The 6,864-nt window shown below is 38.6% G+C and overlaps 1 long non-coding RNA gene across 1 annotated transcript; it reads left to right on the top strand.

The window, feature by feature from the left end:
- The first annotated feature begins 4,841 nt into the window (after window positions 1-4,841).
- LOC102077269 (uncharacterized) lies at window positions 4,842-6,450 on the top strand. Its single transcript, XR_267871.1, has 2 exons — window positions 4,842-4,927; window positions 5,005-6,450. It is a non-coding gene; the product is annotated as an uncharacterized LOC102077269 (long non-coding RNA).
- Window positions 6,451-6,864: the final 414 nt, after the last annotated feature.

Below are 6,864 nucleotides of genomic sequence, written 5' to 3'. Positions count from 1 at the left end.
ATGTTGTAGCACATGTAGACTTCACACAACTGTAACTATTAACATTGTATGCAGATTTTCTGCAATTGCATTACTCAACATAAAGGGAAGTACAAGAACAACACTTAGCAACACTTATTCTTTCATGCATGCATCCACTCGGAACAATGACAGAGCTAAGGACCTAGTTAGGACCCAGTAGCTCTACAGGCTGCTCTGGATGTGCCTGACTGGGGAATGTGATACAGCCATAGACAGTATAAAACATGGACATAGTTTGCAGGTCAGACAAAAAGAAGCTAGTGCAGAAATACTTTAAACCTGAACTCTATGTGATGGCCACCAGATGGAGATAGCTATAGCTGCAAAAAGACTTCCTGTCCCACAGAAGTGTATGAGAAAATGGCTTTCTGACTTGAGCACTGTAAACACTTTCCTGCTCAGTTTGAGGGCTCAGTCATTCAGTTGTACTGAATAATGGATTAAGTCTGTTCTGTAAATGTGGATTATCCATGGCATGTTCATTTTTATGCTATAATGAGAATTTGTCTATAGGATAACAAAGTGATAAAAAAAAATCAATATTAGAGATAAAACTCCACTAATCAGATGACCCTCTACAAGCAAACACTTGGTGACAGAAGGAAGGAAAAACTCCCTTTTAACAGAAAGTAACATCTGGCTGAACCAGGCTCAGGGAGGGGCGGTCATCTGCTGTAACTGGTTGGGGATGAAGGGAGGAAGACAGAACAAGGACATGCTGTGGAAGAGAGACTGAGATTGATAATATCTAATGATTAAATGCAGAGAGGTGTTTAAACACATAGAGGTTAAAAAAGGTGACTGAAGAAGAAGCACTCAGTGCATCATGGGAATCCCCCAGCAGCCTAGACCTATTGCAGCATAACTAAGGGAGGATTCAGGGTCACCTGGTCCAGCCCTAACTATATGCTTTAGCAAAAAGGAAAGTTTTAAGCCTAATCTTAAAAGTAGAGAAAGTGTCTGTCTCCTGAATCCAAACTGGAAGCTGGTTCCACTGAAGAGGGGCCTGAAAACTGAAGGCTCTGCCTCCCATTCTACTTTTAAATATTCTAGGAACAACAAGTAGGCCTGCAGTGCGAGAGCGAAGTGCTCTAATGTGATGATATGGTACTATAAGTTCATTAAGATAAGATGGGGCCTTGTATGTGAGGAGCAGGATTTTGAATTCAATTCTGGATTTAACAGGGAGCCAATGAAAAGAAGCCAATATAGGAGAAATATGCTCTCTCTTTCTAGCCCCTGTCAGGACTCTTGCTGCAGAACTTTGGATTAACTGAAGGCTTTTTAGGGAGTTTGTAGGACTTCCTGGTAATAATGAATTACAGTAGTCCAGCCTTGAAGATATAAATGCATAAACTAGTTTTTCAGCATCACTCTGAGACAGGATATTTCTAATCTTACAGATATTGCACAAATTCAAGAAAACAGCCCTGCATATTTGTTTAATAAGCATGTTGAAGGACATATGATGGTTAGAAATGACTCCAAGATTCCTCAGTGTTACTGGAGGCCAAGGTAAAGCCATCCAAAGTATCTGGTTAGACACCAAAGTAGTCTAAGGTCAGTAATCGACATGCAGCTTTTATGTTGACTATGGATACAATAACAATTTCTTCAAACTCTTTTTCAATAAAAGAGAGCTCGACAAATAGAATAAGATTTAGGTCCATAAATCTGTGCAAAACTCACCTGTAAACTGTATATGTTTACTGGATAAAGGACAAATATGTAATCACTAAGTACACTCCTATAATACTTTTGTCATTTTCAATAAAGAAGAACATTTTAATAAATAAATATGTTCTTCGGTGCTCTCGATAAGCTCTTAACAATGATCACGCAATTCCATTTCCTGACTTAATAAGTACACAATATTAGATGTCAACCTATTAATTCTCTGTTACACCCATTCCCTAATTATTGCCACAGTTATGAAACTGTAAAACAAGACAGGACTTTGTAACACCATCCCGCTGTGCACGCTCTGTTTTCAGGGCCCATTCATTTTCTCCAAATGGAAACCTGTGCTTGCCTTATTAATTACCAGGAATGCCCTCTCCCAATATCGCCCCAAAAACTGAGTGCTGAAAAGCATGCCATCAAGAAGCCACAAGGCATGTTAGCTGTTTGTTCTCCCTGTCCAACCAGTGTGCCTACGCTTTGGTTTCAGGGAAAGAGCCAAACTATCTGTGCTGACTTGTTTGAGTTGGAGAGCCTGCACAGAGACAGAGTGATTTCAAAAGGAAGAGGATGTGTAAAAATGGGGAGAAAGGGTGGAGGGAAAATAGCATTTTGTGGGGAAATGGTCTTTAAACTTCAGAGGAATGGTGCAGTTTTACACTCATACAGCTATAGTTCACTGACCCAGTGGAATTTGGACATGAACAAACACAAACACATACAAACATTACTGCAGAGGGCCACTGAGAACATCCTGTGCTGTATGATTCTGGGAGCAAAATTACTATTGGACCTGTAGAAACATTCCTCGCATCCATTCACCACAGAAAGAAAAACAAAAATAGGAGGGACCTCTGTCTGCACTGCTGTCAGCAAATCTACCTGAAACGCTTAATCAGAGTGAATCATAGATAAAGAAGCGTTTCAAGATTTCGAGGGCTTTGATCGAATGCCAATCAAGTTTTAATATTTATTTTACTTGATCACTTGGTATTTAAGGAAAACATATTTTTGCTCCAGACTCATGATAAGATCCTGCAAGACCAAATTTAACATAAGGAGCCTTCAGGCTCCGTGCCATTTTTTAATCTGCAGCTTTTGATTGTATGCTGTAACTTCCTCTCCCCAAGGCCAAGGAAATTTGCCATTACTGTACTCAGATCAAAAACTTAATGGAAGTTTTAAAAAATGAATTCTACTCATGTAACCTGATCCTGGTCATCTACCGGTCTCCTTTGCTGAATGGGGAGAGGCTGTAAGTTAAAGGCACTCCACGCCTTATGCCTCACACGGATCTAAACTCTTGCACTTTGCAATGATGAACTTTAAATCTGTTATTTACTTCTAACACTCGGTAGAATAAAACGTATTTACAGTTGGAACCAGACTGCTTTTTGTTGGCTTCATTACCTCATGATTGAATGTTGTTGTTCATTGTGGCAGCCATAATGTTACAAATAGTGAGGTCTCCTAATGTGTATTTAAGGAAGCAGGGTGTATATACACAGTTAAAATCATAATAACCCTCAAAATTTAGCGAATTATCATTTTTTAAATGTATCATGATACTCCACGGTGGTTTGGTTTGATGATATAATGTTTCAATTATATAAAATCACTAAAATGAGACACAAAAGGAGCACAAAGATGTAAAAGGATCAAAAGGAGAAACAAAAGGTGCACAAAGAGGCATCAAATTACAAAAATGAGATGCAAAAAAGAACACAAATAAATGTAAGATTGAGAGTGAGACAAAACAACACGAAAAAGATGCAAACTAACCAAAACTAAACAAAATACAGTCTCAATAACATCTAAAATAACCAAAATAATGCACAAAAACAACCACAAAAGATATAAAATGACCAAGACAAGATGCAAAATGATCACAGTGAAATGCAAAATATCCACAAGGAGATGTATAATAGGCAAACGAGACATAAAAGAACTACAAAAAATATGTAAAATAACCTAAATGAGACACAAAAAGATGTAAATGACCAACATAAAGTACAAAACAGGCACAAAGAGAAGTAAAATGACCAAAGAGACTTAAAACAACTGAAAAAATACAAGATTCAAAAAGATTAGAAATACCTAGAAAATGATGAACAAAGACATCTGACATATTAGTACGACTCTAAAATGTAAAACAGGTAGACTATAATATTATCCTAATATCAGATAAGCTAAACATTTTCCACACACATGATCAATCCTTGCTAGTTTCCAGCTAATGTGCAGCAGACACGGCTGTGTGCAACATTGCATTTAGAGTCATGTGACCGATCCTCTGAGAGTAAACATTAATGGCTGATGGCTGTAAGATTTACAATCAATGAATTTTGACTAAAATGAAAGTTGTTGTTCTCACTGCAGCAACTTTTGACAGCTTCATATTTCTAAACAGATCAAAGTGTGAAGCTGCTAAACTATAAATCAGTGTGATCTTGATAAATTTTACAAATAGCACTAGCTGCTGTATGGCTCAGGTAAGTTAGGTTAATTGTGCGTTTGGAATGAGAAGGTCTCAGAAGATGTTCAGCTGAGTCAGACTTTGAGGCCATACAGGAGTTTTGTTTAAGGGTCTTTGCCAGCGACCAGGTGTGGGCTATTATTCCTCATCTGGACAACATAACCCTGGTCCCCAGGGCCCAGCAGGAGGTGGGGCAGTCCAAACCAAAGACGCATTGCCCAAATTAACTTTGCGATGTAATATTTTGTCCCCATTGTGTTGCCACGAAATCACTCATGTGTAAAAGAATTTCTCCCATCTCCTCTTTGTTTAATTTTGCCCCTCTTATTCCCACGAGCTGTTATGACGTCAGGCTGTTAGGTCTCATTTGTGCAATTTACTAAGATGGATTTTATATTTATGTCATTTCTGAGGTCATCTCATCCACAGCTACGCTCGCAAATGGTTTCTTGAATGTATAAGCTGCTTTCACTCAATATTCATGAGTACTGGCCAATTTGTTCCAGAAAGATTGATGTTTGGACACATGAATGTAGTTTAAATTGTTTAATTTTGGTATAAATTTAAAGAACGTGCTCATCATTCATCAGCAGTACAAAGCATGCAGACATGTCACACCTCTACATTTTAAAGATGATATTTCATGGAAACTTTTCCTATTATAGACCCAGACAAACTCAAGAAACAGACAGAACTGCATAAACATACTCCAGTGACAATCCTCCCTTTTGTTCCCAGAGTTTTTACAAGGTATGTACACACTTTCACACCCTTGCCATTTAAGTAAGCGCCATTCCGTTAACACACTCTGACACACTCTTTTCTAGGTGATTGCCTTTGGGTTATTGCAGCGTCTAGACAGAGAGAAGAAGAGAACTCTTGGGAATGTTCTTTGTATCGCAGGCGTCAACAGCAGCGCAGCCAGAAGCTCGGACAGTAATCGGGAGCTATTTCTCAGAATCGGCTAATTACTCAGTGCCACTTGAACACACACATCCACAGACATGAAAGTGATAACATAATGTGACTTCTATTCCAAGCACATACCAGAGGGCTTTACTTCTAGCTCTTCCATCCCATATTACATGTTCTTTTCTGGAAACTATGCCTTTTGGACTGCAGCCTGGAATTAATTAGCTGCCTTATTTGTAACACTATAGAAGACCTAATGTACAGGATTGAATTCTCATTGACTTTTGGTTTAAAGGAATCACACAGTGTTTATTTTGATTCTACTGTAACATGTTCCTGATTACTTTTATTCATTTGTAGTCGACATTATATTCACTGGACACTTTTAGGTACACCTTGGCGGTAAGAGGGCACATCCAAGATGGGTTAGGGGTTACCCTAACCCTAACTCCCAATTAAACCATCACACCACATTCTGAATGTGCTCTGCTGGATTGAGATCTGTGACTGTGGAGGCGATTTGAGTACAGTCGACTCATTTTGATGCTCAAAGCCCTAGTTTGAAACCATCTGATCATTGTGACATGGTATGTTATCCTTTTAGAAACAGCTGTCAGGAGGTGGGCTGATTATGGTGTTTAAAGGATGTTCAACTGTTCCAAGAAAACATCTCTCACAGCACCAGCAGACAGAGCTGTTGATACACAGTAGATCCATGCTTTAATGTCATTGCTTCGAGGCTCAATATATTTTGAACAAATGGTTATTTGAGTTACTGTTGCCAACGCAAAGCAGTCTGGCCTTTGACCTCCAGTGTAAACAGGAGATTTTCACTCAGAGAACTTTCTCCTTTTCAGGTTATTCTCTAAACCCCAGAGATAGTCGTGCAGGAAAATTCCAGCAGTTTCTGAAGTAATCAGACTAGCCTGTCTGTCACCAACAACCATGACACATTCAAAGTAACTTAGATCGCCTTTCTTTCCTAAATCTGATGCTCAGTTTGAAATTCAGAGTATTCGGAGTTCTGAGTATTGGGTGCACTGGGCTTCTGATGATTTAATGTAGTTTTTTTTGGTTGTTAAGAAAACAAACCTTTTAAGACTTGCAGATATATTTTATTCCGTTCCCAGCAGAAGTGAACTACTGTAAGCTGATGAACACATTTTTCTTTTTCTGTATTTTTCTGCATTTAATTAAATCTGTCACTGTGCTGAGATTTATGGAAAGTGCAGAGACTTAAGAAGTAGCTGTTATGCAATGTAATGATATAGTCATAACCTCTGAAAATGTAAAAAAAAAACCCAGTTTGTTTAAAGGCATTCTCATTAAAACAACAGCGCTGTCTGGAACCTCTTCTCAAACCTGTACAAAAGTTCCTTTTGAAAACATTTTAATTAAGTTTTTTTTTTTTTTTTTTAAATGTATGCAACACCTTGTTAAATTCCTCCAGAACTGGAGCCGTTTGAAAACAGACGCTGTGTTTCTCAGCGTCTCGTTTATCAGAGCAGAACAGTTTCTACTACAAGCTCAATTAGGATGTGGTCATGTGTTTAGCTGACAAGCTCTGAGCCAGAAAGCTGACTGACTAATTGAGGCAGTGGAGACCAAATTTATAGGTTTTGACCCAGTAAACCCTGAAGGAAGACACACAAACACACACATACCTACACACACACACATTGAGGGCTCAACCACAACATGTAAACTGCCACCTATACAGTATATTACATTTTGGGCTTTAGGCCTCACCATGGCCTTTGTGTAGCAAAAGAACT

Source organism: Oreochromis niloticus, linkage group LG16 (genome assembly GCF_001858045.2).
Source record: "Oreochromis niloticus isolate F11D_XX linkage group LG16, O_niloticus_UMD_NMBU, whole genome shotgun sequence".
NCBI lineage: Eukaryota > Metazoa > Chordata > Actinopteri > Cichliformes > Cichlidae > Oreochromis > Oreochromis niloticus.
The sequence above is the reverse complement of the archived record's forward strand: the minus strand, read 5'-3'. Positions and strand labels throughout refer to the sequence as shown.